Raw genomic sequence first — 8,321 nt, 5'->3', positions numbered from 1 at the left:
CCAGACTCACTCTCAGCTATGTATAATGATCAATCAGGCTTTAGCTGGAAGAAAAAGAGTTGCCCAAGCATGAGAGGGTTAATGATGACGTTATAACACTCAGCTTCCATGACTCACTCTCAGTTGAATAAATCGGTCTAGTGTTGGCTGGAACAGATTACTTGAGTTGTCCCAGCCGTGAGAGGATTAATGGAGGGGAGGGGAGGGGAGCCAGAGAATCACTGTGAGGAAAGAGTTTATATGACTGGAACTACTAAGAGCCAGTGTGTATAATGATAAAGATTGTGAAGGACGATGGTGACGGATGTGTACACTGGAGGACAAAATATGTGTATGTACAGATGGCTATACATGAACTTGGGACAATATCTGTGTGAAGCGAAGGTCCAGCTACAATTTCCAGCGTTCATGCATCACGGCCACCTGGTCACGTCAACTAATATTTAACACCTGCGTCCATTCATGTCAGTGCCACCAACAAACATGTCATTACGTCAAGGTTGTCAAGTGTACCAAATGCCAGACCTCTGCTATACGTTGATGCTGTCCCAGGTTCACATGTTGCCAATTGTACAGCCAACAAAAAGTACCACGCCTCATACTGCACCTAACATTCTGAAACTTTTACGCAGCAGTGTGATCTATGGGTCAGCCTGTGATGTGAGTGTATATATTACCTGTGTATATTGATGAACAAAAAATCACGTTATTCCAGCACGATACAGTCAGATATACAGTTAGATATAATGTACGTATTACATCCAATTGCTTGTTGGGAATTTGCGTATATTCACATCCACTGAACATTTGGAGCGGCTCTGTATACACCTTTGGAGACTGCCTCTGATAGCAAAGGGACTGATGAAGGCTATGAGTTAGCTTCTAAGTGGCTTTGAAGGCATCATGACACCTTTTCCATAGCGATTTTTTGTTCATTACGCCTACGTATCCTCTTGTATGTTATTGATGTAAACTATTTCGGTATTAAAAGGATACAAATAACATATAATACTAAGGCGTTGGCTAATATGCAGACCTAATCTATACCTGTGAGATGATACTGAAGTCTTTTATGCAACAAGAACAAGACCCATGAAGGAAACGTCAAGCGGATGTGTTTTACTCTCCTTTACTTCAGTTTAGCCTAAGATTGTCGTTTCTCCATCTTGAATGCTGAGTTGTGGTTAAGAATTGACACTACAATATGGCGCCAGTCACAAAGAAGTGCAATGGCAAGGATGAAGAGCTGTAGCATTGTTTTTTCGGCCACTGAGCTATGTGAAATAAGCAGGGGGGGAAGGAAAATCTGGGCCAAGTTAAGGTGAAAGAACTATATTATCCGGCTTCCCGCACCATGAGGGAGAAAATTGTGGGGAAATACCCTTAACTCTAGTATCCTTAACTTGTCACTTTTACAGAGTTAGTGTTGCCCTTCTGACGTCACGGGGGAGGGGATCACTACATGTATTATTCAGCAACAGGGAAGTGCTGACCTCATTATTACCCCATTGGGATCATTACTTTCAATTACTGTAATTTTTAAGGCTGGAGAGGACGCCTACACGTGGTGACACACACATGACTGGCAGACTCCACCGCCCCCTATACAAGCGTCCCTCAGTTCCCTCCCTGTCCCCTGAAGGAAGGATGACGGGTTGGAGGAAGAGAATAGATTGAGCTTGCAGTCCACTCGGTTCACTTCCAGATGAATCCAAGGTCACAGCAACAACAACAAAAACAAACAACACCACCAACAACAACAATAACAAAAAAAAAAACACCACCACCACCTCCACCACCACCAACAACAATAACAACAACAACAACCATCACCACCACCAAAAAACACCACCACCACCACCACCACCAACAACAACAATAACAACAACAACAACCATCACCACCACCAAAAAACACCACCACCACCAACAACAACAACAATACAACAATCATCACCACCACCACCAACGTCAACAACAACATCAACAACTATAGTATGCCACTTGATGATTACAGAACATCATCCTAGTCATTCTTACCATTACCACCATCAATAACCCTTTCATGGTGAGGGCAACTCGAGCACATTATTCCAGTTACCATCATTAAACCTTTTATAGTCGGTGCATAAACTTGTATTTTACTTAAATTAAAGCCAGATGATATTATACAGCTGAGAATGAGGCAAAGGAGTCTGAGAACCATCAACCATGTACCAGTATAGCCAGCACCACCATCAACCCTACCATTTCTACCATTACCATTATTACCCATTATAACTAACACCAAAACTTTCAATACCTTCACCTCTGTTTTTATTATCACTGCCAGTACCACTATCATCACCTATGGACTGACACCATAACAACTGTTACTAACACCACCATCACCACCAACACAACCACCACGAATACCATCACCATCACCACCCAGAACGTCACCACAATTGAGAACATTACCACAACCCCTATCACCACTAACATCACCACCACCAGCACCACGAACACCAACACTAACACAACTACCACCACCAACACCACCACAGCTAATATCCCCACGACAACCACTATCACCACTAACACTATCACCACCACCACCAGGAACACCATCACCAACACTAACACAACCACCACCACCATTAACACCATCACCACCACCAACACCACCACTGCTAATATCCCCACGACAACCACTATCACTACTAACACCATCACCACCACACCTGCCTCGACCACCGCGCCAATAATTGCAATAGCACTCGCGTCGCACACGTCCATATTGCATTGGACGTGACTCAATAAATTCACCAATAATAAAAGGTTAAATGACAAAGTGACACGCCGTATAGTTGGTATGGACCGGGGGGAGGGACGGGTTAGGGGAAGACCTTTTGATATGAAGGGGTGATTGAAAACTGTATCTAATCTTTCCAGTTCGTAGTGTCCATCATATACTCAATAAAAAAAAACATATGAATTTTGCTGGAATAGAATGCTAGAGTTGTCCCCACCATGAGAGGGTAAATTGACAACATGGTAAAAGAGCTTGATGTATCAGTTGGCATCCTGAAAAATGTTTGTTCCAGGATAAGTGATAATGAAGCGTTCACGTCACTGGCTTTCAGGTATACTCGATGATTTAGGGCACACATTTTGTCTCTCTCTCTCTCTGTCTGTTTCTATGTCGGTCTCTATGTCTGTCTATCTCTGCCTGTTTATATGTCGGTCTCTGTGTCTGTCTATCTCTGCCTGTTTATATGTCGGTCTCCGTGTCTGTCTCTGTCTGTTTATATGTCGGACTCTATGTCTGTCTCTCTGTCTCTGCCTGTTTATATGTCGGTCTCTGTGTCTGTTTGTCTCTTTCCTTCTATCTCTCTGTCTCTGTTTTTGATTCTTTCTTTCTTCTATTTCATTCTATCGGTGTGTCTGTTTTTATTTTTTCTATCTTTCTGTGCCTTTATTTTGTTCTATCGGTCTGTCTGCCTTAGTTTTTATTCTGTCTTTGATTCTATATCTATCTGTCTGTCTGTCTGATTATATGTCTCTCTCGGTCGGTCGGTCTGTCTCTGATTCTCTTTCTATGGGTCTGTCCATCTCTGTACTTGCTTCTGATTGTCTGTCTCTGCCACTGATTCTGTGTCATTCTCTGTCTGTGTCCGTCTGCTCTTTCTAAAACAAACAGTGCCTAAGCCGTACCAAAAGAAAAGTGTGTTCAAGAGACTATCATCACATAAAACACAATTTTCAATATATTACAAACACCTGGGTGGAATAGCTTGTGTGTGTGTGTGTGTGTGTGTGTGTGTGTGTGTGTGTGTGTGTGTGTGTGTGGAGGGGGGGAAGGGATATGTGTGGTGAAAGTCCTGCAGCAAAAGGAGGGGAGGAGGAGTACAATTTACGTGATAGTGTGGGAGTAAAACCGAAATCAGCGAGAGTATGGTGGTGTCGTGAGAGAGAGAGAGAGAGAGCTGTGGTAGAGGAAGGATAAAAAGCTTGATTCTGAAACAGGCGCCGTTAAACATCACAGCCAAACTAGAGTGAATGATAACAGACGCAACAGTGGTCTATTTCCACTGTTTGTCGCGTCCCAGCATGATATTAATTTGCGAAGGGGAGGCTTTGACGTGGACTAGTTACCTGTAGCCTTCATTAGCTCATTTACGGTGCTCTGCCAGAATGAGAAAAATCGTCTAGCAGGAAGATTTCGGTTCAAATGGCGTACTGGGACTGGACGGAGAGAAGGTGTAACATGCATCTTATGTGACAAAGGACTGGGCGTTACCAAAATTCTTATATATACTTGAATACTGAGTGAGGACCAGTGTAGAGGAGGAAGGTGGCTGAGGCAGGGAAGGGAGTGCCAGAAATCACAAGGGATAAATAAGGGTCAGGGGTATTAAGCTGAGAAGAAAGGCAAGCAAGGAAGTTAAAAGAATTATACAGTGAACATCAGCACTAACAGCCTCATACAACAAGCTCCCAGGTTAATAAAATCGCTCGTTCTTTGCAGGCATTAAACGCAAGAGCTGTTCCCACCATGACAGAGTTATACTAAAAAAAAAATACAGACCACAAAAATGACTTCAGGAAATATGTAAAGCAAGAGAGATTCTATCGTGAGGTTTCTCAATAAAGGGAAAATTCACTCGGCATTAGTAAGGGTAAAATAGATAACCCGTTCCCCAGAGCCAAAGTAAGTTGCAATGGAAATTTGCTCATATGTCTGTCAGTGGCTCGGTTGATTGACTACTGGCCTCATGCTCGGAACGTTCCCTGTTGTGAACTCGAGTCTACTGAATTCCATGGAGTTTGTGGAGTGGTCGTTCACTAGCCGATATCTTTCCACTACAGTACCACCATCTTCCATTTCATACCATATGCCTTAAACCTGTTCTGCTCTCCTTCACACTGTGACTATCCCTTCTAACTTGTTCACCATAAACACTGACTGGGAATCTTTATGAATACGTCCATAAATCACCACAGAAGTTGACTGGACCAGTTAGTAAAGTCGAGACACCAAGTTATCAGGACTGTGGCGAAAGTTGGGCAGACTGAGGGGTTTGTCTGAATGGCCAATCACAGGCAATGACACTGAATTACACGACAGTTTCAAGGGATTCGAGTGTGTAGGGAAAAAAAAAAAACAATTTCAGAGTGGGATCGAACTTCCATCTCTCTAGACAGCATAGCACTTCCCGAACCCCTCTGTCAATGTTCTCGTTGTTGCTGCCTCTCTCACAATGCTTTGGTATCCCATCATTCAGTATGTCTAAGGCTATAAATGTAAACAGTCCTTCCCCTAAACACACACACACACACACACACACACACACACACACACACAAATCTTTTTCCACTCAGACTGACTGACTATTTACTCTGCAACATTACCATAATTTCTTTCCTCTCATGGTATGGATAAACACTGCATTATACTTAAAAACACACGTTATTATCCTTTCCCTCGAGTTCTGTGTATTTTCTCTACCTAACACAAAATTATATTCATTCCTTCTCTTCCCCAGTCTTTCCACATTCATATCCTACTTAGATACAGATTCTCTCTCTCTCTCTCTCTCTCTCTCTCTCTCTCTCTCTCTCTCTCTCTCTCTCATCTTCCCTTCCCCAGCCCCACACACTGCCTTCCTGTCTCCTTTATGCTGCCAGACCTTCATTATAAATAAGCAGACTGGAGGTGTTCCCAATACAGATTAATCAAGGCCTTTGGATTGGGTGCTGAGAAGGCCTGGCACCACCTGTTATCAGACCCACCAGACGGTGAGAGAGAGAGAGAGAGAGAGAGAGAGAGAGAGAGAGAGAGAGAGAGAGAGAGAGAGAGAGAGAGAGAGAGAGAATGGTAGGATATAAGAAAAAGGTTATGGAGAGAAGAAATCATTATAATTCTAAAAATGGTAGGTAAAGCAAGAACATGGGAGAGAGAGAGAGAGAGAGAGAGAGAGAGAGAGAGAGAGAGAGAGAGAGAGAGAGAGAGTTACTTATTGATACAACAGCACTATGAGTCAGGAGGTAATGAGTAACAACATGAAAGTGAAGGGAAACAAGGACTGACAAACACCTGTTTAATTAAGCATACCTTTAACAACGCAGCAGTTAACTATAGTGCGTTTGTTCTAATCTGGCAAAGATCCCTAACCCTTTGCAGCTCAGATGATGGCCAGGTGTAGTCAGACTGGAAGGTTAATTTGGCTATTGTTCGTATACCTTTGCTTTGTCGAGATTTTTGTTCTTTCCAGCTTATATCACGTAGCTCAGTGTCACAGAATGACAATACTATTGTTATACATCCTTTTCATGGCACTTCTTCATGACTAGCATCCAATTTTATCGTCAATCTATTGTTACAACTCAGTGTTCAAAATGAAAAGTTGGTAATTTCTAGTTCAAGTTGGAGTCGAAAGGGTACAGTAAGTGAAGAGACTCATTTTCCCTGTCGTAATCTATGCTTCTCTAGACTCATGCAACCACATCTTTGTATTGAAGTTGCAGCAGAGGCCAGTTTCGTCAGATAAGGCAGACCGACTATAGCAATGATATACAATGAAACACCAAGAACTTGGACCCTGAGCTGTCGACGTAAAGCGTCGCTCGGTATGCCTCCGCCAAGCCTTGTGCACAGTAGTTTGGTGGGAATCCGTCGAGTACTTCAAGAGAATTTTCACCCACACCCATATGACCTTGATCTTTGACCTCTTGACCTTACTGACCTAAGCAGTTCATCATCCATTCATGTTGCTTCACCGAAAAACATCTGTTTGAAATCTGTCGAGGGGTTCAGGAGATATCGCGCCCACAAGGATAAAGTAACTCGACCCCATTTGACTTTGACCTTTGACCTCTGTTCCTAGCTGACCTAATTAGTTCATCATCTCCTGTTACTGCATCACCGACAAAAGATTGGTGGAAATCTGTTTGATGGGTTCAAGAGATATCGCGCCCACAAGTGTTACGGAGGCACGCACGCACGCATAGCCTCAAGCACGCACGGACGGGCAGAGCAATTACTTAATGACTCTTATATCGTAGGTGGGTGGAGACATAATAAGACTCACATGATGAAATCATATGAATAATTTATATAGGGCTATAGGTCGTATTCTAAGTGACTGGAAATTCCTTACCGGTAGTGTTTTTCTTTTACCATTGCATCTCAATATCCTCTTGTATTTAATGACTGAAATCAAGCCGAAAGAATGCTAAGATGGATTAGGTGCATTTTACTGTTAAGAACTGATACAAAGCCTCCCATGTCACCTAGACTGCGACCCAAGTTATTGACGACTTACCCCCCGTCCTCTGCTTGAAGAGGGATAACAGCATTTTATTGGTCTGTGAATACTACTGGGTGAAGGATTGTGAAGACTGTTAAATGAACGATTGTGAAGAATATAGGAGAAGGACAGTGAAGATTATTACGTAAAGGACTGTGAACACTATTAGGTGAAGGACTGTGAATACTATTAGGTGAAGGACTGTGAACACTATTACGTAAAGGACTGTAAACATTATTACGTAAAGGACTGTGAACACTGTTAAGTGAAGGACTGTGAATACTATTAGGTGAAGGACTGTGAACACTATTAGGTGAAGGACTGTAAAGACTGTTAAGTAAAGAACTGTGAAGGCTGTTAGGTGAAGGACTATGAACACTGTTAAATAATAGACTGTCAGCACTGTTAAATGAATAACTGACACTAAAACCTCAATAAAATAAGTCAAACTACAGTTTTCATTGCGCCTGTTAAGGTCTTCTTCAGTTGGAGTAATACCACCTCTTTTGTCTGGCTTTTTCTGAGGATGGAAGGAGAAGCACAGTACTGAGGTCCACTTTATTTCATTACATTAAAGAATAGTATATAATGCCATTTTCATCGTGGCAAAAAAAAAAAAAAAAAAAGTAGAAGAGAAGAAATACATCGATATACAGTGTTCTTTTTTTTTTTTTTATGTGCTCGACTCTGGGCATAGGCTTCACAGCCTGCTCTCGAGGCCCAGTAGTCCTTCTACATATCATACACCTCTTCATGTCACCACTTCGGCGCTAACACCCACCGTCCGTATTGAATACATGCTAGGGCTGTCTCATACAGGACTGGTGTATAGGTATTAGCGGGGGTATTTTTACGACATGTCGGCGAGTCTTCTTGTAGATTGGTAAAGTCTGCTTTACATGAATTCAAATCCTTAAAATGTTCTCTGCCCCAGCGGGGATTTGAACCTGCGTCCGGTAGGACCGCAGGCCACCTCTCTACCGATTGAGCCACCGCCTCCCCCCTTCAGTCCAGTAGATGTTAATACAGT

This window comes from Coenobita brevimanus, chromosome 37 (assembly GCF_032717465.1).
Source record: "Coenobita brevimanus isolate Jiangsu-jjx chromosome 37, ASM3271746v2, whole genome shotgun sequence".
Taxonomy (NCBI): domain Eukaryota; kingdom Metazoa; phylum Arthropoda; class Malacostraca; order Decapoda; family Coenobitidae; genus Coenobita; species Coenobita brevimanus.
This window is presented reverse-complemented; position numbering follows the sequence as displayed.